General features: G+C 28.3%; 1 protein-coding gene and 1 long non-coding RNA gene across 2 annotated transcripts in view; one reads left to right on the top strand and one right to left on the bottom strand.

Moving 5' to 3' along the window:
• Positions 1–27979, top strand: part of SIFaR (SIFamide receptor) — a 310116-nt gene that overhangs the window by 96890 nt on the left and 185247 nt on the right. The window lies entirely within an intron of this gene.
• On the bottom strand, positions 656–16953 carry LOC137237995 (uncharacterized). The gene is made up of 2 exons (XR_010949085.1): positions 13358–16953; positions 656–13199 (listed from the first exon to the last, which is right to left on the bottom strand). It is a non-coding gene; the product is annotated as an uncharacterized lncRNA (long non-coding RNA).

The following is a 27979-nucleotide window of genomic DNA, read 5'->3' on the forward strand; positions in this document are numbered from 1 at the left end:
TTTTCATATTACCAATAGTTTTCAATTTTTATCCGGCTCATCTCTTTAACTTAATTCGAGGTTTAATTTTTAGGGTAAATTTTCAGGGTTCGATGCTTTTCATAAGTTTTATAAGATATTTATTTCAACAACTCAACTCTTTCAATTTTAAGCTACGCTTTTCATATTACCAATAGTTTTCAATTTTTATCCTGCTCATCTCTTTAACATAATTCGAAGTTTAATTTTTAGGGTCAATTTTCAGGGTTCGATGCTTTTCATAGGTTTTATAAGATATTTATTTCAAAAACTTAACTCTTTCAATTTTAAGCTACGCTTTTCACATTACCAATATTTTTCAATTTTTATCCTGCTCATCTCTTTAACATAATTCGAAGTTTAATTTTTAGGGTCAATTTTCAGGGTTCGATGCTTTTCGTAGGTTTTATAAGATATTTATTTCAACAACTCAACTCTTTCAATTTTAAGCTACGCTTTTCATATTACCAATAGTTTTTTCAGGGTTCGATGCTTTTCATAGGTTTTATAAGATATTTATTTCAACAACTCAACTCTTTAAATTTTAAGCTACGCTTTTCATATTACCAATAGTTTTCAATTTTTATCCTGCTCATCTCTTTAACATAATTCGAGGTTTAATTTTTAGGGTCAACTGTCAGGGTTCGATGCTTTTCATAGGTTTTATAAGATATTTATTTCAACAACTCAACTCTTTCAATTTTAAGCTACGCTTTTCATATAACCAATAGTTTTTTCAGGGTTCGATGCTTTTCATAGGTTTTATAAGATATTTATTTCAACAACTCAACTCTTTAAATTTTAAGCTGCGCTTTTCATATTACCAATAGTTTTCAATTTTTATCCTGCTCATCTCTTTAACATAATTCGAGGTTTAATTTTTAGGGTCAATTTTCAGGGTTCGATGCTTTTCATAAGTTTTATAAGATATTTATTTCAACAACTCAACTCTTTCAATTTTAAGCTACGCTTTTCATATTACCAATAGTTTTCAATTTTTATCCTGCTCATCTCTTTAACATAATTCGAAGTTTAATTTTTAGGGTAAATTTTCAGGGTTCGATGCTTTTCATAGGTTTTATAAGATATTTATTTCAACAACTCAACTCTTTCAATTTTAAGCTACGCTTTTCATATTACCAATAGTTTTCAATTTTTATCCTGCTCATCTCTTTAACATAATTCGAGGTTTAATTTTTAGAGTCAATTTTCAAGGTTCGATGCTTTTCATAGGTTTTATAAGATATTTATTTCAACAACTCGACTCTTTCAATTTTAAGCTACGCTTTTCATATTACCAATAGTTTTCAATTTTTATCCTGCTCATCTCTTTAACATAATTCGAAGTTTAATTTTTAGGGTCAATTTTCAGGGTTCGATGCTTCTCATAGGTTTTATAAGATATTTATTTCAACAACTCAACTCTTTCAATTTTAAGCTACGCTTTTCATATTACCAATAGTTTCTTCAGGGTTCGATGCTTAGGTTTTATAAGATATTTATTTCAACAACTCAACTCTTTCAATTTTAAGCTACGCTTTTCATATTACCAATAGTTTTCAATTTTTATCCTGCTCATCTCTTTAACATAATTCGAAGTTTAATTTTTAGGGTCAATTTTCAGGATTCGATGCTTTTCATAGGTTTTATAAGATATTTATTTCAACAACTCAACTCTTTCAATTTTAAGCTACGCTTTTCATATTACCAATAGTTTTTTTAGGGTTCGATGCTTTTCATAGGTTTTATAAGATATTTATTTCAACAACCCAACTCTTTCAATTTTAAGCTACGCTTTTCATATTACCAATAGTTTTCAATTTTTATCCTGCTCATCTCTTTAACATAATTCGAAGTTTAATTTTTAGGGTCAATTTTCAGGGTTCGATGCTTTTCATAGGTTTTATAAGATATTTATTTCAACAACTCAACTCTTTCAATTTTAAACTACGCTTTTCATATTACCAATAGTTTTCAATTTTTATCCTGCTCATCTCTTTAACATAATTCGAAGTTTAATTTTTAAGGTCAATTTTCAGGGTTCGATGCTTTTCATAGGTTTTATAAGATATTTATTTCAACAACTCAACTCTTTCAATTTTAAGCTACGCTTTTCATATTACCAATAGTTTTTTTAGGGTTCGATGCTTTTCATAGGTTTTATAAGATATTTATTTCAACAACCCAACTCTTTCAATTTTAAGCTACGCTTTTCACATTACCAATAGTTTTCAATTTTTATCCTGCTCATCTCTTTAACATAATTCGAGGTTTAATTTTTAGGGTAAATTTTCAGGGTTCGATGCTTTTCATAGGTTTTATAAGATATTTATTTCAACAACTCAACTCTTTCAATTTTAAGCTACGCTTTTCATATTACCAATAGTTTTCAATTTTTATCCTGCTCATCTCTTTAACATAATTCGAAGTTTAATTTTAAGGGTCAATTTTCAGGGTTCGATGCTTTTCATAGGTTTTATAAGATATTTATTTCAACAACTCAACTCTTTCAATTTTAAGCTACGCTTTTCATATTACCAATAGTTTTTTCAGGGTTCGATGCTTTTCATAGGCTTTATAAGATATTTATTTCAACAACTCAACTCTTTCAATTTTAAGCTACGCTTTTCATATTACCAATTGTTTTCAATTTTTATCCTGCTCATCTCTTTAACATAATTCGAAGTTTAATTTTTAGGGTCAATTTTCAGGATTCGATGCTTTTCATAGGTTTGATAAGATATTTATTTCAACAACTCAACTCTTTCAATTTTAAGCTACGCTTTTCATATTACCAATAGTTTTTTCAGGGTTCGATGCTTTTCATAGGTTTTATAAGATATTTATTTCAACAACTCAACTCTTTCAATTTTAAGCTACGCTTTTCATATTACCAATAGTTTTCAATTTTTATCCTGCTCATCTCTTTAACATAATTCGAAGTTTAATTTTTAGGGTCAATTTTCAGGGTTCGATGCTTTTCATAGGTTTTATAAGATATTTATTTCAACAACTCAACTCTTTAAATTTTAAGCTACGCTTTTCATATTACCAATAGTTTTCAATTTTTATCCTGCTCATCTCTTTAACATAATTCGAGGTTTAATTTTTAGGGTCAATTTTCAGGGTTCGATGCTTTTCATAAGTTTTATAAGATATTTATTTCAACAACTCAACTCTTTCAATTTTAAGCTACGCTTTTCATATTACCAATAGTTTTCAATTTTTATCCTGCTCATCTCTTTAACATAATTCGAAGTTTAATTTTTAGGGTCAATTTTCAGGGTTCGATGCTTTTCATAGGTTTTATAAGATATTTATTTCAACAACTCGACTCTTTCAATTTTAAGCTACGCTTTTCATATTACCAATAGTTTTCAATTTTTATCCTGCTCATCTCTTTAACATAATTCGAAGTTTAATTTTTAGGGTCAATTTTCAGGGTTCGATGCTTTTCATAGGTTTTATAAGATATTTATTTCAACAACTCGACTCTTTCAATTTTAAGCTATGCTTTTCATATTACCAATAGTTTTCAATTTTTATCCTGCTCATCTCTTTAACATAATTCGAAGTTTAATTTTTAGGGTCAATTTTCAGGGTTCGATGCTTTTCATAGGTTTTATAAGATATTTATTTCAACAACTCAACTCTTTCAATTTTAAGCTACGCTTTTCATATTACCAATAGTTTTTTCAGGGTTCGATGCTTTTCATAGGTTTTATAAGATATTTATTTCAACAACTCAACTCTTTCAATTTTAAGCTACGCTTTTCACATTACCATTAGTTTTCAATTTTTATCCTGCTCATCTCTTTAACATAATTCGAGGTTTAATTTTTAGGGTAAATTTTCAGGGTTCGATGCTTTTCATAGGTTTTATAAGATATTTATTTCAACAACTCAACTCTTTCAATTTTAAGCTACGCTTTTCATATTACCAATAGTTTTCAATTTTTATCCTGCTCATCTCTTTAACATAATTCGAGGTTTAATTTTTAGGGTCAACTGTCAGGGTTCGATGCTTTTCATAGGTTTTATAAGATATTTATTTCAACAACTCAACTCTTTCAATTTTAAGCTACGCTTTTCATATTACCAATAGTTTTTTCAGGGTTCGATGCTTTTCATAGGCTTTATAAGATATTTATTTCAACAACTCAACTCTTTCAATTTTAAGCTACGCTTTTCATGTTACCAATAGTTTTCAATTTTTATCCTGCTCATCTCTTTAACATAATTCGAAGTTTAATTTTAGGGTCAATTTTCAGGGTTCGATGCTTTTCATAGGTTTTATAAGATATTTATTTCAACAACTCAACTCTTTCAATTTTAATCTACGCTTTTCATATTACCAATAGTTTTAAATTTTTATCCTGCTCATCTCTTTAACATAATTCGAAGTTTAATTTTTAGGGTCAATTTTCAGGGTTCGATGCTTTTCATAGGTTTTATAAGATATTTATTTCAACAACTCAACTCTTTCAATTTTAAGCTACGCTTTTCATATTACCAATAGTTTTTTCAGGGTTCGATGCTTTTCATAGGTTTTATAAGATATTTATTTCAACAACTCAACTCTTTCAATTTTAAGCTACGCTTTTCACATTACCAATAGTTTTCAATTTTTATCCTGCTCATCTCTTTAACATAATTCGAGGTTTAATTTTTAGGGTCAACTGTCAGGGTTCGATGCTTTTCATAGGTTTTATAAGATATTTATTTCAACAACTCAACTCTTTCAATTTTAAGCTACGCTTTTCATATTACCAATAGTTTTTTTAGGGTTCGATGCTTTTCATAGGTTTTATAAGATATTTATTTCAACAACCCAACTCTTTCAATTTTAAGCTACGCTTTTCACATTACCAATAGTTTTCAATTTTTATCCTGCTCATCTCTTTAACATAATTCGAGGTTTAATTTTTAGGGTCAATTTTCAGGGTTCGATGCTTTTCATAGGTTTTATAAGATATTTATTTCAACAACTCAACTCTTTCAATTTTAAGCTACGCTTTTCATATTACCAATAGTTTTCAATTTTTATCCTGCTCATCTCTTTAACATAATTCGAAGTTTAATTTTAAGGGTCAATTTTCAGGGTTCGATGCTTTTCATAGGTTTTATAAGATATTTATTTCAACAACTCAACTCTTTCAATTTTAAGCTACGCTTTTCATATTACCAATAGTTTTTTCAGGGTTCGATGCTTTTCATAGGCTTTATAAGATATTTATTTCAACAACTCAACTCTTTCAATTTTAAGCTACGCTTTTCATATTACCAATAGTTTTCAATTTTTATCCTGCTCATCTCTTTAACATAATTCGAAGTTTAATTTTTAGGGTCAATTTTCAGGATTCGATGCTTTTCATAGGTTTGATAAGATATTTATTTCAACAACTCAACTCTTTCAATTTTAAGCTACGCTTTTCATATTACCAATAGTTTTTTCAGGGTTCGATGCTTTTCATAGGTTTTATAAGATATTTATTTCAACAACTCAACTCTTTCAATTTTAAGCTACGCTTTTCATATTACCAATAGTTTTCAATTTTTATCCTGCTCATCTCTTTAACATAATTCGAAGTTTAATTTTTAGGGTCAATTTTCAGGGTTCGATGCTTTTCATAGGTTTTATAAGATATTTATTTCAACAACTCAACTCTTTAAATTTTAAGCTACGCTTTTCATATTACCAATAGTTTTCAATTTTTATCCTGCTCATCTCTTTAACATAATTCGAGGTTTAATTTTTAGGGTCAATTTTCAGGGTTCGATGCTTTTCATAAGTTTTATAAGATATTTATTTCAACAACTCAACTCTTTCAATTTTAAGCTACGCTTTTCATATTACCAATAGTTTTAAATTTTTATCCTGCTCATCTCTTTAACATAATTCGAAGTTTAATTTTTAGGGTCAATTTTCAGGGTTCGATGCTTTTCATAGGTTTTATAAGATATTTATTTCAACAACTCGACTCTTTCAATTTTAAGCTACGCTTTTCATATTACCAATAGTTTTCAATTTTTATCCTGCTCATCTCTTTAACATAATTCGAAGTTTAATTTTTAGGGTCAATTTTCAGGGTTCGATGCTTTTCATAGGTTTTATAAGATATTTATTTCAACAACTCGACTCTTTCAATTTTAAGCTATGCTTTTCATATTACCAATAGTTTTCAATTTTTATCCTGCTCATCTCTTTAACATAATTCGAAGTTTAATTTTTAGGGTCAATTTTCAGGGTTCGATGCTTTTCATAGGTTTTATAAGATATTTATTTCAACAACTCAACTCTTTCAATTTTAAGCTACGCTTTTCATATTACCAATAGTTTTTTCAGGGTTCGATGCTTTTCATAGGTTTTATAAGATATTTATTTCAACAACTCAACTCTTTCAATTTTAAGCTACGCTTTTCACATTACCATTAGTTTTCAATTTTTATCCTGCTCATCTCTTTAACATAATTCGAGGTTTAATTTTTAGGGTAAATTTTCAGGGTTCGATGCTTTTCATAGGTTTTATAAGATATTTATTTCAACAACTCAACTCTTTCAATTTTAAGCTACGCTTTTCATATTACCAATAGTTTTCAATTTTTATCCTGCTCATCTCTTTAACATAATTCGAAGTTTAATTTTAAGGGTCAATTTTCAGGGTTCGATGCTTTTCATAGGTTTTATAAGATATTTATTTCAACAACTCAACTCTTTCAATTTTAAGCTACGCTTTTCATATTACCAATAGTTTTTTCAGGGTTCGATGCTTTTCATAGGCTTTATAAGATATTTATTTCAACAACTCAACTCTTTCAATTTTAAGCTACGCTTTTCATGTTACCAATAGTTTTCAATTTTTATCCTGCTCATCTCTTTAACATAATTCGAAGTTTAATTTTAGGGTCAATTTTCAGGGTTCGATGCTTTTCATAGGTTTTATAAGATATTTATTTCAACAACTCAACTCTTTCAATTTTAATCTACGCTTTTCATATTACCAATAGTTTTAAATTTTTATCCTGCTCATCTCTTTAACATAATTCGAAGTTTAATTTTTAGGGTCAATTTTCAGGGTTCGATGCTTTTCATAGGTTTTATAAGATATTTATTTCAACAACTCAACTCTTTCAATTTTAAGCTACGCTTTTCATATTACCAATAGTTTTTTCAGGGTTCGATGCTTTTCATAGGTTTTATAAGATATTTATTTCAACAACTCAACTCTTTCAATTTTAAGCTACGCTTTTCACATTACCAATAGTTTTCAATTTTTATCCTGCTCATCTCTTTAACATAATTCGAGGTTTAATTTTTAGGGTCAACTGTCAGGGTTCGATGCTTTTCATAGGTTTTATAAGATATTTATTTCAACAACTCAACTCTTTCAATTTTAAGCTACGCTTTTCACATTACCAATAGTTTTCAATTTTTATCCTGCTCATCTCTTTAACATAATTCGAAGTTTAATTTTTAGGGTCAATTTTCTGGGTTCGATGCTTTTCATAGGTTTTATAAGATATTTATTTCAACAACTCAACTCTTTAAATTTTAAGCTACGCTTTTCACATTACCAATATTTTTCAATTTTTATCCTGCTCACCTCTTTAACATAATTCGAAGTTTAATTTTTAGGGTAAATTTTCAGGGTTCGATGCTTTTCATAGGTTTTATAAGATATTTATTTCAACAACTCAACTCTTTCAATTTTAAGCTACGCTTTTCATATTACCAATAGTTTTTTCAGGGTTCGATGCTTTTCATAGGTTTTATAAGATATTTATTTCAACAACTCAACTCTTTCAATTTTAAGCTACGCTTTTCACATTACCTATAGTTTTCAATTTTTATCCTGCTCATCTCTTTAACATAATTCGAGGTTTAATTTTTAGGGTCAACTGTCAGGGTTCGATGCTTTTCATAGGTTTTATAAGATATTTATTTCAACAACTCAACTCTTTCAATTTTAAGCTACGCTTTTCATATTACCAATAGTTTTCAATTTTTATCCTGCTCATCTCTTTAACATAATTCGAAGTTTAATTTTTAGGGTTAATTTTCAGGGTTCGATGCTTTTCATAGGTTTTATAAGATATTTATTTCAACAACTCAACTCTTTCAATTTTAAGCTACGCTTTTCATATTACCAATAGTTTTTTCAGGGTTCGATGCTTTTCATAGGCTTTATAAGATATTTATTTCAACAACTCAACTCTTTCAATTTTAAGCTACGCTTTTCATATTACCAATAGTTTTAAATTTTTATCCTGCTCATCTCTTTAACATAATTCGAAGTTTAATTTTTAGGGTCAATTTTCAGGGTTCGATGCTTTTCATAGGTTTTATAAGATATTTATTTCAACAACTCAACTCTTTCAATTTTAAGCTACGCTTTTCACATTACCAATAGTTCGAGGTTTAATTTTTAGGGTAAATTTTCAGGGTTCTATGCTTTTCATAGGTTTTATAAGATATTTATTTCAACAACTCAACTCTTTCAATTTTAAGCTACGCTTTTCACATTACCAATAGTTTTCAATTTTTATCCTGCTCATCTCTTTAACATAATTCGAGGTTTAATTTTTAGGGTCAACTGTCAGGGTTCGATGCTTTTTTTATAAGATAGGTTTTATAAGATATTTATTTCAACAACTCAACTCTTTCAATTTTAAGCTACGCTTTTCACATTACCAATAGTTTTCAATTTTTATCCTGCTCACCTCTTTAACATAATTCGAAGTTTAATTTTTAGGGTCAATTTTCAGGGTTCGATGCTTTTCATAGGTTTTATAAGATATTTATTTCAACAACTCAACTCTTTGAATTTTAAGCTACGCTTTTCATATTACCAATAGTTTTTTCAGGGTTCGATGCTTTTCATAGGTTTTATAAGATATTTATTTCAACAACTCAACTCTTTCAATTTTAAGCTACGCTTTTCATATTACCAATAGTTTTTTCAGGGTTCGATGCTTTTCATAGGCTTTATAAGATATTTATTTCAACAACTCAACTCTTTCAATTTTAAGCTACGCTTTTCATATTACCAATAGTTTTAAATTTTTATCCTGCTCATCTCTTTAACATAATTCGAAGTTTAATTTTTAGGGTCAATTTTCAGGGTTCGATGCTTTTCATAGGTTTTATAAGATATTTATTTCAACAACTCAACTCTTTCAATTTTAAGCTACGCTTTTCACATTACCAATAGTTTTCAATTTTTATCCTGCTCATCTCTTTAACATAATTCGAAGTTTAATTTTTAGGGTCAATTTTCAGGGTTCGATGCTTTTCATAGGTTTTATAAGATATTTATTTCAACAACTCAACTCTTTCAATTTTAAGCTACGCTTTTCATATTACCAATAGTTTTTTCAGGGTTCGATGCTTTTCATAGGTTTTATAAGATATTTATTTCAACAACTCAATTCTTTCAATTTTAAGCTACGCTTTTCACATTACCAATAGTTTTCAATTTTTATCCTGCTCATCTCTTTAACATAATTCGAGGTTTAATTTTTAGGGTAAATTTTCAGGGTTCTATGCTTTTCATAGGTTTTATAAGATATTTATTTCAACAACTCAACTCTTTCAATTTGAAGCTACGCTTTTCACATTACCAATAGTTTTCAATTTTTATCCTGCTCATCTCTTTAACATAATTCGAGGTTTAATTTTTAGGGTCAACTGTCAGGGTTCGATGCTTTTTTTATAAGATAGGTTTTATAAGATATTTATTTCAACAACTCAACTCTTTCAATTTTAAGCTACGCTTTTCACATTACCAATAGTTTTCAATTTTTATCCTGCTCACCTCTTTAACATAATTCGAAGTTTAATTTTTAGGGTCAATTTTCAGGGTTCGATGCTTTTCATAGGTTTTATAAGATATTTATTTCAACAACTCAACTCTTTGAATTTTAAGCTACGCTTTTCACATTACCAATAGTTTTTTCAGGGTTCGATGCTTTTCATAGGTTTTATAAGATATTTATTTCAACAACTCAACTCTTTCAATTTTAAGCTACGCTTTTCATATTACCAATAGTTTTTTCAGGGTTCGATGCTTTTCATAGGCTTTATAAGATATTTATTTCAACAACTCAACTCTTTCAATTTTAAGCTACGCTTTTCATATTACCAATAGTTTTAAATTTTTATCCTGCTCATCTCTTTAACATAATTCGAAGTTTAATTTTTAGGGTCAATTTTCAGGGTTCGATGCTTTTCATAGGTTTTATAAGATATTTATTTCAACAACTCAACTCTTTCAATTTTAAGCTACGCTTTTCACATTACCAATAGTTTTCAATTTTTATCCTGCTCATCTCTTTAACATAATTCGAAGTTTAATTTTTAGGGTCAATTTTCAGGGTTCGATGCTTTTCATAGGTTTTATAAGATATTTATTTCAACAACTCAACTCTTTCAATTTTAAGCTACGCTTTTCATATTACCAATAGTTTTTTCAGGGTTCGATGCTTTTCATAGGTTTTATAAGATATTTATTTCAACAACTCAATTCTTTCAATTTTAAGCTACGCTTTTCACATTACCAATAGTTTTCAATTTTTATCCTGCTCATCTCTTTAACATAATTCGAGGTTTAATTTTTAGGGTAAATTTTCAGGGTTCTATGCTTTTCATAGGTTTTATAAGATATTTATTTCAACAACTCAACTCTTTCAATTTGAAGCTACGCTTTTCACATTACCAATAGTTTTCAATTTTTATCCTGCTCATCTCTTTAACATAATTCGAGGTTTAATTTTTAGGGTCAACTGTCAGGGTTCGATGCTTTTTTTATAAGATAGGTTTTATAAGATATTTATTTCAACAACTCAACTCTTTCAATTTTAAGCTACGCTTTTCACATTACCAATAGTTTTCAATTTTTATCCTGCTCACCTCTTTAACATAATTCGAAGTTTAATTTTTAGGGTCAATTTTCAGGGTTCGATGCTTTTCATAGGTTTTATAAGATATTTATTTCAACAACTCAACTCTTTGAATTTTAAGCTACGCTTTTCACATTACCAATAGTTTTTTCAGGGTTCGATGCTTTTCATAGGTTTTATAAGATATTTATTTCAACAACTCAACTCTTTCAATTTTAAGCTACGCTTTTCATATTACCAATAGTTTTTTCAGGGTTCGATGCTTTTCATAGGTTTTATAAGATATTTATTTCAACAACTCAACTCTTTCAATTTTAAGCTACGCTTTTCATATTACCAATAGTTTTTTCAGGGTTCGATGCTTTTCATAGGTTTTATAAGATATTTATTTCAACAACTCAACTCTTTCAATTTTAAGCTACGCTTTTCATATTACCAATAGTTTTCAATTTGTATCCTGCTCATCTCTTTAACATAATTCGAAGTTTAATTTTTAGGGTCAATTTTCAGGGTTCGATGCTTTTCATAGGTTTTATAAGATATTTATTTCAACAACTCAACTCTTTAAATTTTAAGCTACGCTTTTCATATTACCAATAGTTTTCAATTTTTATCCTGCTCATCTCTTTAACATAATTCGAGGTTTAATTTTTAGGGTCAATTTTCAGGGTTCGATGCTTTTCATAAGTTTTATAAGATATTTATTTCAACAACTCAACTCTTTCAATTTTAAGCTACGCTTTTCATATTACCAATAGTTTTCAATTTTTATCCTGCTCATCTCTTTAACATAATTCGAAGTTTAATTTTTAGGGTCAATTTTCAGGGTTCGATGCTTTTCATAGGTTTTATAAGATATTTATTTCAACAACTCGACTCTTTCAATTTTAAGCTACGCTTTTCATATTACCAATAGTTTTCAATTTTTATCCTGCTCATCTCTTTAACATAATTCGAAGTTTAATTTTTAGGGTCAATTTTCAGGGTTCGATGCTTTTCATAGGTTTTATAAGATATTTATTTCAACAACTCGACTCTTTCAATTTTAAGCTATGCTTTTCATATTACCAATAGTTTTCAATTTTTATCCTGCTCATCTCTTTAACATAATTCGAAGTTTAATTTTTAGGGTCAATTTTCAGGGTTCGATGCTTTTCATAGGTTTTATAAGATATTTATTTCAACAACTCAACTCTTTCAATTTTAAGCTACGCTTTTCCTATTACCAATAGTTTTTTCAGGGTTCGATGCTTTTCATAGGTTTTATAAGATATTTATTTCAACAACTCAACTCTTTCAATTTTAAGCTACGCTTTTCACATTACCATTAGTTTTCAATTTTTATCCTGCTCATCTCTTTAACATAATTCGAGGTTTAATTTTTAGGGTAAATTTTCAGGGTTCGATGCTTTTCATAGGTTTTATAAGATATTTATTTCAACAACTCAACTCTTTCAATTTTAAGCTACGCTTTTCATATTACCAATAGTTTTCAATTTTTATCCTGCTCATCTCTTTAACATAATTCGAAGTTTAATTTTAAGGGTCAATTTTCAGGGTTCGATGCTTTTCATAGGTTTTATAAGATATTTATTTCAACAACTCAACTCTTTCAATTTTAAGCTACGCTTTTCATATTACCAATAGTTTTTTCAGGGTTCGATGCTTTTCATAGGCTTTATAAGATATTTATTTCAACAACTCAACTCTTTCAATTTTAAGCTACGCTTTTCATGTTACCAATAGTTTTCAATTTTTATCCTGCTCATCTCTTTAACATAATTCGAAGTTTAATTTTAGGGTCAATTTTCAGGGTTCGATGCTTTTCATAGGTTTTATAAGATATTTATTTCAACAACTCAACTCTTTCAATTTTAAGCTACGCTTTTCATATTACAAGTAGTCTTTTCAGGGTTCGATGCTTTTCATAGGTTTTATAAGATATTTATTTCAACAACTCAACTCTTTCAATTTTAATCTACGCTTTTCATATTACCAATAGTTTTAAATTTTTATCCTGCTCATCTCTTTAACATAATTCGAAGTTTAATTTTTAGGGTCAATTTTCAGGGTTCGATGCTTTTCATAGGTTTTATAAGATATTTATTTCAACAACTCAACTCTTTCAATTTTAAGCTACGCTTTTCATATTACCAATAGTTTTTTCAGGGTTCGATGCTTTTCATAGGTTTTATAAGATATTTATTTCAACAACTCAACTCTTTCAATTTTAAGCTACGCTTTTCACATTACCAATAGTTTTCAATTTTTATCCTGCTCATCTCTTTAACATAATTCGAAGTTTAATTTTTAGGGTCAATTTTCAGGGTTCGATGCTTTTCATAGGTTTTATAAGATATTTATTTCAACAACTCAACTCTTTAAATTTTAAGCTACGCTTTTCACATTACCAATATTTTTCAATTTTTATCCTGCTCACCTCTTTAACATAATTCGAAGTTTAATTTTTAGGGTAAATTTTCAGGGTTCGATGCTTTTCATAGGTTTTATAAGATATTTATTTCAACAACTCAACTCTTTCAATTTTAAGCTACGCTTTTCATATTACCAATAGTTTTTTCAGGGTTCGATGCTTTTCATAGGTTTTATAAGATATTTATTTCAACAACTCAACTCTTTCAATTTTAAGCTACGCTTTTCACATTACCTATAGTTTTAAATTTTTATCCTGCTCATCTCTTTAACATAATTCGAGGTTTAATTTTTAGGGTCAACTGTCAGGGTTCGATGCTTTTCATAGGTTTTATAAGATATTTATTTCAACAACTCAACTCTTTCAATTTTAAGCTACGCTTTTCATATTACCAATAGTTTTCAATTTATATCCTGCTCATCTCTTTAACATAATTCGAAGTTTAATTTTTAGGGTCAATTTTCAGGGTTCGATGCTTTTCATAGGTTTTATAAGATATTTATTTCAACAACTCAACTCTTTCAATTTTAAGCTACGCTTTTCATATAACCAATAGTTTTCAATTTTTATCCTGCTCATCTCTTTAACATAATTCGAGGTTTAATTTTTAGGGTCAATTTTCAGGGTTCAATGCTTTTCATAGGTTTTATAAGATATTTATTTCAACAACTCAACTCTTTCAATTTTAAGCTACGCTTTTCACATTACCAATATTTTTCAATTTTTATCCTGCTCATCTCTTTAACATAATTGGAAGTTTAATTTTTAAAGTCAATTTTCAGGGTTCGATGCTTTTCATAGGTTTTATAAGATATTTATTTCAACAACTCAACTCTTTCAATTTTAAGCTACGCTTTTCATATTACCAATAGTTTTTTCAGGGTTCGATGCTTTTCATAGGCTTTATAAGATATTTATTTCAACAACTCAACTCTTTCAATTTTAAGCTACGCTTTTCATATTACCAATAGTTTTAAATTTTTATCCTGCTCATCTCTTTAACATAATTCGAAGTTTAATTTTTAGGGTCAATTTTCAGGGTTCGATGCTTTTCATAGGTTTTATAAGATATTTATTTCAACAACTCAACTCTTTCAATTTTAAGCTACGCTTTTCACATTACCAATAGTTTTCAATTTTTATCCTGCTCATCTCTTTAACATAATTCGAAGTTTAATTTTTAGGGTCAATTTTCAGGGTTCGATGCTTTTCATAGGTTTTATAAGATATTTATTTCAACAACTCAACTCTTTCAATTTTAAGCTACGCTTTTCATATTACCAAGAGTTTTTTCAGGGTTCGATGCTTTTCATAGGTTTTATAAGATATTTATTTCAACAACTCAATTCTTTCAATTTTAAGCTACGCTTTTCACATTACCAATAGTTTTCAATTTTTATCCTGCTCATCTCTTTAACATAATTCGAGGTTTAATTTTTAGGGTAAATTTTCAGGGTTCGATGCTTTTCATAGGTTTTATAAGATATTTATTTCAACAACTCAACTCTTTCAATTTTAAGCTACGCTTTTCACATTACCAATAGTTTTCAATTTTTATCCTGCTCATCTCTTTAACATAATTCGAAGTTTAATTTTTAGGGTCAACTGTCAGGGTTCGATGCTTTTCATAGGTTTTATAAGATATTTATTTCAACAACTCAACTCTTTCAATTTTAAGCTACGCTTTTCACATTACCAATAGTTTTCAATTTTTATCCTGCTCACCTCTTTAACATAATTCGAAGTTTAATTTTTAGGGTCAATTTTCAGGGTTCGATGCTTTTCATAGGTTTTATAAGATATTTATTTCAACAACTCAACTCTTTGAATTTTAAGCTACGCTTTTCATATTACCAATAGTTTTTTCAGGGTTCGATGCTTTTCATAGGTTTTATAAGATATTTATTTCAACAACTCAACTCTTTCAATTTTAAGCTACGCTTTTCATATTACCAATAGTTTTTTCAGGGTTCGATGCTTTTCATAGGTTTTATAAGATATTTATTTCAACAACTCAATTCTTTCAATTTTAAGCTACGCTTTTCACATTACCAATAGTTTTAAATTTTTATCCTGCTCATCTCTTTAACATAATTCGAGGTTTAATTTTTAGCGTCAACTGCCAGGGTTCGATGCTTTTCATAGGTTTTATAAGATATTTATTTCAACAACTCAACTCTTTCAATTTTAAGCTACGCTTTTCACATTACCAATAGTTTTAAATTTTTATCCTGCTCATCTCTTTAACATAATTCGAAGTTTAATTTTTAGGGTCAATTTTCAGGGTTCGATGCTTTTCATAGGTTTTATAAGATATTTATTTCAACAACTCAACTCTTTCAATTTTAAGGTACGCTTTTCATATTACCAATAGTTTTTTCAGGGTTCGATGCTTTTCATAGGTTTTATAAGATATTTATTTCAACAACTCAATTCTTTCAATTTTAAGCTACGCTTTTCACATTACCAATAGTTTTCAATTTTTATCCTGCTCATCTCTTTAACATAATTCGAGGTTTAATTTTTAGGGTAAATTTTCAGGGTTCGATGCTTTTCATAGGTTTTATAAGATATTTATTTCAACAACTCAACTCTTTCAATTTTAAGCTACGCTTTTCACATTACCAATAGTTTTCAATTTTTATCCTGCTCATCTCTTTAACATAATTCGAGGTTTAATTTTTAGGGTCAACTGTCAGGGTTCGATGCTTTTCATAGGTTTTATAAGATATTTATTTCAACAACTCAACTCTTTCAATTTTAAGCTACGCTTTTCACATTACCAATAGTTTTCAATTTTTATCCTGCTCACCTCTTTAACATAATTCGAAGTTTAATTTTTAGGGTCAATTTTCAGGGTTCGATGCTTTTCATAGGTTTTATAAGATATTTATTTCAACAACTCAACTCTTTCAATTTTAAGCTACGCTTTTCACATTACCAATAGTTTTAAATTTTTATCCTGCTCATCTCTTTAACATAATTCGAAGTTTAATTTTTAGGGTCAACTGTCAGGGTTCGATGCTTTTCATAGGTTTTATAAGATATTTATTTCAACAACTCAACTCTTTCAATTTTAAGCTACGCTTTTCACATTACCAATAGTTTTCAATTTTTATCCTGCTCATCTCTTTAACATAATTCGAAGTTTAATTTTTAGGGTCAATTTTCAGGGTTCGATGCTTTTCATAGGTTTTATAAGATATTTATTTCAACAACTCAACTCTTTCAATTTTAAGCTACGCTTTTCACATTACCAATAGTTTTAAATTTTTATCCTGCTCATCTCTTTAACATAATTCGAAGTTTAATTTTTAGGGTCAACTGTCAGGGTTCGATGCTTTTCATAGGTTTTATAAGATATTTATTTCAACAACTCAACTCTTTCAATTTTAAGCTACGCTTTTCACATTACCAATAGTTTTAAATTTTTATCCTGCTCATCTCTTTAACATAATTCGAAGTTTAATTTTTAGGGTAAATTTTCAGGGTTCGATGCTTTTCATAGGTTTTATAAGATATTTATTTCAACAACTCAACTCTTTCAATTTTAAGCTACGCTTTTCACATTACCAATAGTTTTAAATTTTTATCCTGCTCATCTCTTTAACATAATTCGAAGTTTAATTTTTAGGGTCAATTTTCAGGGTTCGATGCTTTTCATAGGTTTTATAAGATATTTATTTCAACAACTCAACTCTTTCAATTTTAAGCTACGCTTTTCACATTACCAATAGTTTTAAATTTTTATCCTGCTCATCTCTTTAACATAATTCGAAGTTTAATTTTTAGGGTCAATTTTCAGGGTTCGATGCTTTTCATAGGTTTTATAAGATATTTATTTCAACAACTCAACTCTTTCAATTTTAAGCTACGCTTTTCATATTACCAATAGTTTTTTCAGGGTTCGATGCTTTTCATAGGTTTTATAAGATATTTATTTCAACAACTCAACTCTTTCAATTTTAAGCTACGCTTTTCACATTACCAATAGTTTTAAATTTTTATCCTGCTCATCTCTTTAACATAATTCGAAGTTTAATTTTTAGGGTCAATTTTCAGGGTTCGATGCTTTTCATAGGTTTTATAAGATATTTATTTCAACAACTCAACTCTTTCAATTTTAAGCTACGCTTTTCATATTACCAATAGTTTTTTCAGGGTTCGATGCTTTTCATAGGTTTTATAAGATATTTATTTCAACAACTCAACTCTTTCAATTTTAAGCTACGCTTTTCACATTACCAATAGTTTTAAATTTTTATCCTGCTCATCTCTTTAACATAATTCGAAGTTTAATTTTTAGGGTCAATTTTCAGGGTTCGATGCTTTTCATAGGTTTTATAAGATATTTATTTCAACAACTCAACTCTTTCAATTTTAAGCTACGCTTTTCATATTACCAATAGTTTTTTCAGGGTTCGATGCTTTTCATAGGTTTTATAAGATATTTATTTCAACAACTCAACTCTTTCAATTTTAAGCTACGCTTTTCACATTACCAATAGTTTTAAATTTTTATCCTGCTCATCTCTTTAACATAATTCGAAGTTTAATTTTTAGGGTCAATTTTCAGGGTTCGATGCTTTTCATAGGTTTTATAAGATATTTATTTCAACAACTCAACTCTTTCAATTTTAAGCTACGCTTTTCACATTACCAATAGTTTTAAATTTTTATCCTGCTCATCTCTTTAACATAATTCGAAGTTTAATTTTTAGGGTCAATTTTCAGGGTTCGATGCTTTTCATAGGTTTTATAAGATATTTATTTCAACAACTCAACTCTTTCAATTTTAAGCTACGCTTTTCACATTACCAATAGTTTTAAATTTTTATCCTGCTCATCTCTTTAACATAATTCGAAGTTTAATTTTTAGGGTCAACTGTCAGGGTTCGATGCTTTTCATAGGTTTTATAAGATATTTATTTCAACAACTCAACTCTTTCAATTTTAAGCTACGCTTTTCACATTACCAATAGTTTTAAATTTTTATCCTGCTCACCTCTTTAACATAATTCGAAGTTTAATTTTTAGGGTCAATTTTCAGGGTTCGATGCTTTTCATAGGTTTTATAAGATATTTATTTCAACAACTCAACTCTTTCAATTTTAAGCTACGCTTTTCACATTACCAATAGTTTTAAATTTTTATCCTGCTCATCTCTTTAACATAATTCGAAGTTTAATTTTTAGGGTCAACTGTCAGGGTTCGATGCTTTTCATAGGTTTTATAAGATATTTATTTCAACAACTCAACTCTTTCAATTTTAAGCTACGCTTTTCACATTACCAATAGTTTTAAATTTTTATCCTGCTCATCTCTTTAACATAATTCGAAGTTTAATTTTTAGGGTCAATTTTCAGGGTTCGATGCTTTTCATAGGTTTTATAAGATATTTATTTCAACAACTCAACTCTTTCAATTTTAAGCTACGCTTTTCATATTACCAATAGTTTTTTCAGGGTTCGATGCTTTTCATAGGTTTTATAAGATATTTATTTCAACAACTCAATTCTTTCAATTTTAAGCTACGCTTTTCACATTACCAATAGTTTTCAATTTTTATCCTGCTCATCTCTTTAACATAATTCGAAGTTTAATTTTTAGGGTCAATTTTCAGGGTTCGATGCTTTTCATAGGTTTTATAAGATATTTATTTCAACAACTCAACTCTTTCAATTTTAAGCTACGCTTTTCATATTACCAATAGTTTTTTCAGGGTTCGATGCTTTTCATAGGTTTTATAAGATATTTATTTCAACAACTCAATTCTTTCAATTTTAAGCTACGCTTTTCACATTACCAATAGTTTTCAATTTTTATCCTGCTCATCTCTTTAACATAATTCGAGGTTTAATTTTTAGGGTAAATTTTCAGGGTTCGATGCTTTTCATAGGTTTTATAAGATATTTATTTCAACAACTCAATTCTTTCAATTTTAAGCTATGCTTTTCACATTACCAATAGTTTTCAATTTTTATCCTGCTCATCTCTTTAACATAATTCGAGGTTTAATTTTTAGGGTAAATTTTCAGGGTTCGATGCTTTTCATAGGTTTTACAAGATATATATTTCAACAACTCAACTCTTTCAATTTTAAGCTACGCTTTTCACATTACCAATAGTTTTCAATTTTTATCCTGCTCATCTCTTTAACATAATTCGAGGTTTAATTTTTAGGGTCAACTGTCAGGGTTCGATGCTTTTCATAGGTTTTATAAGATATTTATTTCAACAACTCAACTCTTTCAATTTTAAGCTACGCTTTTCACATTACCAATAGTTTTCAATTTTTATCCTGCTCACCTCTTTAACATAATTCGAAGTTTAATTTTTAGGGTCAATTTTCAGGGTTCGATGCTTTTCATAGGTTTTATAAGATATTTATTTCAACAACTCAACTCTTTCAATTTTAAGCTACGCTTTTCATATTACCAATAGTTTTTTCAGGGTTCGATGCTTTTCATAGGTTTTATAAGATATTTATTTCAACAACTCAACTCTTTCAATTTTAAGCTACGCTTTTCATATTACCAATAGTTTTCAATTTTTATCCTGCTCATCTCTTTAACATAATTCGAAGTTTAATTTTTAGGGTAAATTTTCAGGGTTCGATGCTTTTCATAGGTTTTATAAGATATTTATTTCAACAACTCAACTCTTTCAATTTTAAGCTACGCTTTTCACATTACCAATAGTTTTCAATTTTTATCCTGCTCATCTCTTTAACATAATTCGAAGTTTAATTTTTAGGGTCAATTTTCAGGGTTCGATGCTTTTCATAGGTTTTATAAGATATTTATTTCAACAACTCAACTCTTTCAATTTTAAGCTACGCTTTTCACATTACCAATAGTTTTAAATTTTTATCCTGCTCATCTCTTTAACATAATTCGAAGTTTAATTTTTAGGGTCAACTGTCAGGGTTCGATGCTTTTCATAGGTTTTATAAGATATTTATTTCAACAACTCAACTCTTTCAATTTTAAGCTACGCTTTTCACATTACCAATAGTTTTAAATTTTTATCCTGCTCATCTCTTTAACATAATTCGAAGTTTAATTTTTAGGGTAAATTTTCAGGGTTCGATGCTTTTCATAGGTTTTATAAGATATTTATTTCAACAACTCAACTCTTTCAATTTTAAGCTACGCTTTTCACATTACCAATAGTTTTAAATTTTTATCCTGCTCATCTCTTTAACATAATTCGAAGTTTAATTTTTAGGGTCAATTTTCAGGGTTCGATGCTTTTCATAGGTTTTATAAGATATTTATTTCAACAACTCAACTCTTTCAATTTTAAGCTACGCTTTTCACATTACCAATAGTTTTAAATTTTTATCCTGCTCATCTCTTTAACATAATTCGAAGTTTAATTTTTAGGGTCAATTTTCAGGGTTCGATGCTTTTCATAGGTTTTATAAGATATTTATTTCAACAACTCAACTCTTTCAATTTTAAGCTACGCTTTTCATATTACCAATAGTTTTTTCAGGGTTCGATGCTTTTCATAGGTTTTATAAGATATTTATTTCAACAACTCAACTCTTTCAATTTTAAGCTACGCTTTTCACATTACCAATAGTTTTAAATTTTTATCCTGCTCATCTCTTTAACATAATTCGAAGTTTAATTTTTAGGGTCAATTTTCAGGGTTCGATGCTTTTCATAGGTTTTATAAGATATTTATTTCAACAACTCAACTCTTTCAATTTTAAGCTACGCTTTTCATATTACCAATAGTTTTTTCAGGGTTCGATGCTTTTCATAGGTTTTATAAGATATTTATTTCAACAACTCAACTCTTTCAATTTTAAGCTACGCTTTTCACATTACCAATAGTTTTAAATTTTTATCCTGCTCATCTCTTTAACATAATTCGAAGTTTAATTTTTAGGGTCAATTTTCAGGGTTCGATGCTTTTCATAGGTTTTATAAGATATTTATTTCAACAACTCAACTCTTTCAATTTTAAGCTACGCTTTTCATATTACCAATAGTTTTTTCAGGGTTCGATGCTTTTCATAGGTTTTATAAGATATTTATTTCAACAACTCAACTCTTTCAATTTTAAGCTACGCTTTTCACATTACCAATAGTTTTAAATTTTTATCCTGCTCATCTCTTTAACATAATTCGAAGTTTAATTTTTAGGGTCAATTTTCAGGGTTCGATGCTTTTCATAGGTTTTATAAGATATTTATTTCAACAACTCAACTCTTTCAATTTTAAGCTACGCTTTTCACATTACCAATAGTTTTAAATTTTTATCCTGCTCATCTCTTTAACATAATTCGAAGTTTAATTTTTAGGGTCAATTTTCAGGGTTCGATGCTTTTCATAGGTTTTATAAGATATTTATTTCAACAACTCAACTCTTTCAATTTTAAGCTACGCTTTTCACATTACCAATAGTTTTAAATTTTTATCCTGCTCATCTCTTTAACATAATTCGAAGTTTAATTTTTAGGGTCAACTGTCAGGGTTCGATGCTTTTCATAGGTTTTATAAGATATTTATTTCAACAACTCAACTCTTTCAATTTTAAGCTACGCTTTTCACATTACCAATAGTTTTAAATTTTTATCCTGCTCACCTCTTTAACATAATTCGAAGTTTAATTTTTAGGGTCAATTTTCAGGGTTCGATGCTTTTCATAGGTTTTATAAGATATTTATTTCAACAACTCAACTCTTTCAATTTTAAGCTACGCTTTTCACATTACCAATAGTTTTAAATTTTTATCCTGCTCATCTCTTTAACATAATTCGAAGTTTAATTTTTAGGGTCAACTGTCAGGGTTCGATGCTTTTCATAGGTTTTATAAGATATTTATTTCAACAACTCAACTCTTTCAATTTTAAGCTACGCTTTTCACATTACCAATAGTTTTAAATTTTTATCCTGCTCATCTCTTTAACATAATTCGAAGTTTAATTTTTAGGGTCAATTTTCAGGGTTCGATGCTTTTCATAGGTTTTATAAGATATTTATTTCAACAACTCAACTCTTTCAATTTTAAGCTACGCTTTTCATATTACCAATAGTTTTTTCAGGGTTCGATGCTTTTCATAGGTTTTATAAGATATTTATTTCAACAACTCAATTCTTTCAATTTTAAGCTACGCTTTTCACATTACCAATAGTTTTCAATTTTTATCCTGCTCATCTCTTTAACATAATTCGAAGTTTAATTTTTAGGGTCAATTTTCAGGGTTCGATGCTTTTCATAGGTTTTATAAGATATTTATTTCAACAACTCAACTCTTTCAATTTTAAGCTACGCTTTTCATATTACCAATAGTTTTTTCAGGGTTCGATGCTTTTCATAGGTTTTATAAGATATTTATTTCAACAACTCAATTCTTTCAATTTTAAGCTACGCTTTTCACATTACCAATAGTTTTCAATTTTTATCCTGCTCATCTCTTTAACATAATTCGAGGTTTAATTTTTAGGGTAAATTTTCAGGGTTCGATGCTTTTCATAGGTTTTATAAGATATTTATTTCAACAACTCAATTCTTTCAATTTTAAGCTACGCTTTTCACATTACCAATAGTTTTCAATTTTTATCCTGCTCATCTCTTTAACATAATTCGAGGTTTAATTTTTAGGGTAAATTTTCAGGGTTCGATGCTTTTCATAGGTTTTACAAGATATATATTTCAACAACTCAACTCTTTCAATTTTAAGCTACGCTTTTCACATTACCAATAGTTTTCAATTTTTATCCTGCTCATCTCTTTAACATAATTCGAGGTTTAATTTTTAGGGTCAACTGTCAGGGTTCGATGCTTTTCATAGGTTTTATAAGATATTTATTTCAACAACTCAACTCTTTCAATTTTAAGCTACGCTTTTCACATTACCAATAGTTTTCAATTTTTATCCTGCTCACCTCTTTAACATAATTCGAAGTTTAATTTTTAGGGTCAATTTTCAGGGTTCGATGCTTTTCATAGGTTTTATAAGATATTTATTTCAACAACTCAACTCTTTCAATTTTAAGCTACGCTTTTCATATTACCAATAGTTTTTTCAGGGTTCGATGCTTTTCATAGGTTTTATAAGATATTTATTTCAACAACTCAACTCTTTCAATTTTAAGCTACGCTTTTCATATTACCAATAGTTTTCAATTTTTATCCTGCTCATCTCTTTAACATAATTCGAAGTTTAATTTTTAGGGTCAATTTTCAGGGTTCGATGCTTTTCATAGGTTTTATAAGATATTTATTTCAACAACTCAACTCTTTCAATTTTAAGCTACGCTTTTCATATTACCATTAGTTTTCAATTTTTATCCTGCTCATCTCTTTAACATAATTCGAAGTTTAATTTTAAGGGTCAATTTTCAGGGTTCGATGCTTTTCATAGGTTTTATAAGATATTTATTTCAACAACTCAACTCTTTCAATTTTAAGCTACGCTTTTCATATTACCAATAGTTTTCAATTTTTATCCTGCTCATCTCTTTAACATAATTCGAAGTTTAATTTTTAGGGTCAATTTTCAGGGTTCGATGCTTTTCATAGGTTTTATAAGATATTTATTTCAACAACTCAACTCTTTCAATTTTAAGCTGCGCTTTTCACATTACCAATAGTTTTCAATTTTTATCCTGCTCATCTCTTTAACATAATTCGAGGTTTAATTTTTAGGGTCAACTGTCAGGGTTCGATGCTTTTCATAGGTTTTATAAGATATTTATTTCAACAACTCAACTCTTTCAATTTTAAGCTACGCTTTTCACATTACCAATAGTTTTCAATTTTTATCCTGCTCACCTCTTTAACATAATTCGAAGTTTAATTTTTAGGGTCAATTTTCAGGGTTCGATGCTTTTCATAGGTTTTATAAGATATTTATTTCAACAACTCAACTCTTTGAATTTTAAGCTACGCTTTTCATATTACCAATAGTTTTTTCAGGCTTCGATGCTTTTCATAGGTTTTATAAGATATTTATTTCAACAACTCAACTCTTTCAATTTTAAGCTACGCTTTTCATATTACCAATAGTTTTTTCAGGGTTCGATGCTTTTCATAGGTTTTATAAGATATTTATTTCAACAACTCAATTCTTTCAATTTTAAGCTACGCTTTTCACATTACCAATAGTTTTAAATTTTTATCCTGCTCATCTCTTTAACATAATTCGGGGTTTAACTTTTAGGGTCAACTGCCAGGGTTCGATGCTTTTCATAGGTTTTATAAGATATTTATTTCAACAACTCAACTCTTTCAATTTTAAGCTACGCTTTTCACATTACCAATAGTTTTAAATTTTTATCCTGCTCATCTCTTTAACATAATTCGAAGTTTAATTTTTAGGGTCAATTTTCAGGGTTCGATGCTTTTCATAGGTTTTATAAGATATTTATTTCAACAACTCAACTCTTTCAATTTTAAGCTACGCTTTTCATATTACCAATAGTTTTTTCAGGGTTCGATGCTTTTCATAGGTTTTATAAGATATTTATTTCAACAACTCAATTCTTTCAATTTTAAGCTACGCTTTTCACATTACCAATAGTTTTCAATTTTTATCCTGCTCATCTCTTTAACATAATTCGAGGTTTAATTTTTAGGGTAAATTTTCAGGGTTCGATGCTTTTCATAGGTTTTATAAGATATTTATTTCAACAACTCAACTCTTTCAATTTTAAGCTACGCTTTTCACATTACCAATAGTTTTCAATTTTTATCCTGCTCATCTCTTTAACATAATTCGAGGTTTAATTTTTAGGGTCAACTGTCAGGGTTCGATGCTTTTCATAGGTTTTATAAGATATTTATTTCAACAACTCAACTCTTTCAATTTTAAGCTACGCTTTTCACATTACCAATAGTTTTCAATTTTTATCCTGCTCACCTCTTTAACATAATTCGAAGTTTAATTTTTAGGGTCAATTTTCAGGGTTCGATGCTTTTCATAGGTTTTATAAGATATTTATTTCAACAACTCAACTCTTTCAATTTTAAGCTACGCTTTTCATATTACCAATAGTTTTTTCAGGGTTCGATGCTTTTCATAGGTTTTATAAGATATTTATTTCAACAACTCAACTCTTTCAATTTTAAGCTACGCTTTTCACATTACCAATAGTTTTCAATTTTTATCCTGCTCATCTCTTTAACATAATTCGAGGTTTAATTTTTAGGGTCAACTGTCAGGGTTCGATGCTTTTCATAGGTTTTATAAGATATTTATTTCAACAACTCAACTCTTTCAATTTTAAGCTACGCTTTTCACATTACCAATAGTTTTCAATTTTTATCCTGCTCACCTCTTTAACATGATTCGAAGTTTAATTTTTAGGGTCAATTTTCAGGGTTCGATGCTTTTCATAGGTTTTATAAGATATTTATTTCAACAACTCAACTCTTTCAATTTTAAGCTACGCTTTTCATATTACCAATAGTTTTTTCAGGGTTCGATGCTTTTCATAGGTTTTATAAGATATTTATTTCAACAACTCAACTCTTTCAATTTTAAGCTACGCTTTTCACATTACCAATAGTTTTAAATTTTTATCCTGCTCATCTCTTTAACATAATTCGAAGTTTAATTTTTAGGGTAAATTTTCAGGGTTCGATGCTTTTCATAGGTTTTATAAGATATTTATTTCAACAACCCAACTCTTTCAATTTTAAGCTACGCTTTTCACATTACCAATAGTTTTCAATTTTTATCCTGCTCATCTCTTTAACATAATTCGAGGTTTAATTTTTAGGGTCAATTTTCAGGGTTCGATGCTTTTCATAGGTTTTATAAGATATTTATTTCAACAACTCAACTCTTTCAATTTTAAGCTACGCTTTTCATATTACCAATAGTTTTCAATTTTTATCCTGCTCATCTCTTTAACATAATTCGAAGTTTAATTTTAAGGGTCAATTTTCAGGGTTCGATGCTTTTCATAGGTTTTATAAGATATTTATTTCAACAACTCAACTCTTTCAATTTTAAGCTACGCTTTTCATATTACCAATAGTTTTTTCAGGGTTCGATGCTTTTCATAGGCTTTATAAGATATTTATTTCAACAACTCAACTCTTTCAATTTTAAGCTACGCTTTTCATATTACCAATAGTTTTCAATTTTTATCCTGCTCATCTCTTTTACATAATTCGAAGTTTAATTTTTAGGGTCAATTTTCAGGATTCGATGCTTTTCATAGGTTTTATAAGATATTTATTTCAACAACTCAACTCTTTCAATTTTAAGCTACGCTTTTCATATTACCAATAGTTTTTTCAGGGTTCGATGCTTTTCATAGGTTTTATAAGATATTTATTTCAACAACTCAACTCTTTCAATTTTAAGCTACGCTTTTCATATTACCAATAGCTTTCAATTTTTATCCTGCTCATCTCTTTAACATAATTCGAAGTTTAATTTTTAGGGTCAATTTTCAGGGTTCGATGCTTTTCATAGGTTTTATAAGATATTTATTTCAACAACTCAACTCTTTAAATTTTAAGCTACGCTTTTCATATTACCAATAGTTTTCAATTTTTATCCTGCTCATCTCTTTAACATAATTCGAGGTTTAATTTTTAGGGTCAATTTTCAGGGTTCGATGCTTTTCATAAGTTTTATAAGATATTTATTTCAACAACTCAACTCTTTCAATTTTAAGCTACGCTTTTCATATTACCAATAGTTTTAAATTTTTATCCTGCTCATCTCTTTAACATAATTCGAAGTTTAATTTTTAGGGTCAATTTTCAGGGTTCGATGCTTTTCATAGGTTTTATAAGATATTTATTTCAACAACTCAACTCTTTCAATTTTAAGCTACGCTTTTCACATTACCAATATTTTTCAATTTTTATCCTGCTCATCTCTTTAACATAATTCGAAGTTTAATTTTTAGGGTCAATTTTCAGGGTTCGATGCTTTTCGTAGGTTTTATAAGATATTTATTTCAACAACTCAACTCTTTCAATTTTAAGCTACGCTTTTCATATTACCAATAGTTTTTTCAGGGTTCGATGCTTTTCATAGGTTTTATAAGATATTTATTTCAACAACTCAACTCTTTCAATTTTAAGCTACGCTTTTCATATTACCAATAGTTTTCAATTTTTATCCTGCTCATCTCTTTAACATAATTCGAAGTTTAATTTTTAGGGTCAATTTTCAGGGTTCGATGCTTTTCATAGGTTTTATAAGATATTTATTTCAACAACTCGACTCTTTCAATTTTAAGCTACGCTTTTCATATTACCAATAGTTTTCAATTTTTATCCTGCTCATCTCTTTAACATAATTCGAAGTTTAATTTTTAGGGTCAATTTTCAGGGTTCGATGCTTTTCATAGGTTTTATAAGATATTTATTTCAACAACTCAACTCTTTCAATTTTAAGCTACGCTTTTCATATTACCAATAGTTTTTTCAGGGTTCGATGCTTTTCATAGGTTTTATAAGATATTTATTTCAACAACTCAACTCTTTCAATTTTAAGCTACGCTTTTCACATTACCAATAGTTTTCAATTTTTATCCTGCTCATCTCTTTAACATAATTCGAGGTTTAATTTTAGGGTAAATTTTCAGGGTTCGATGCTTTTCATAGGTTTTATAAGATATTTATTTCAACAACTCAACTCTT

This window comes from Eurosta solidaginis, chromosome 1 (genome assembly GCF_040869045.1).
Source record: "Eurosta solidaginis isolate ZX-2024a chromosome 1, ASM4086904v1, whole genome shotgun sequence".
NCBI lineage: Eukaryota > Metazoa > Arthropoda > Insecta > Diptera > Tephritidae > Eurosta > Eurosta solidaginis.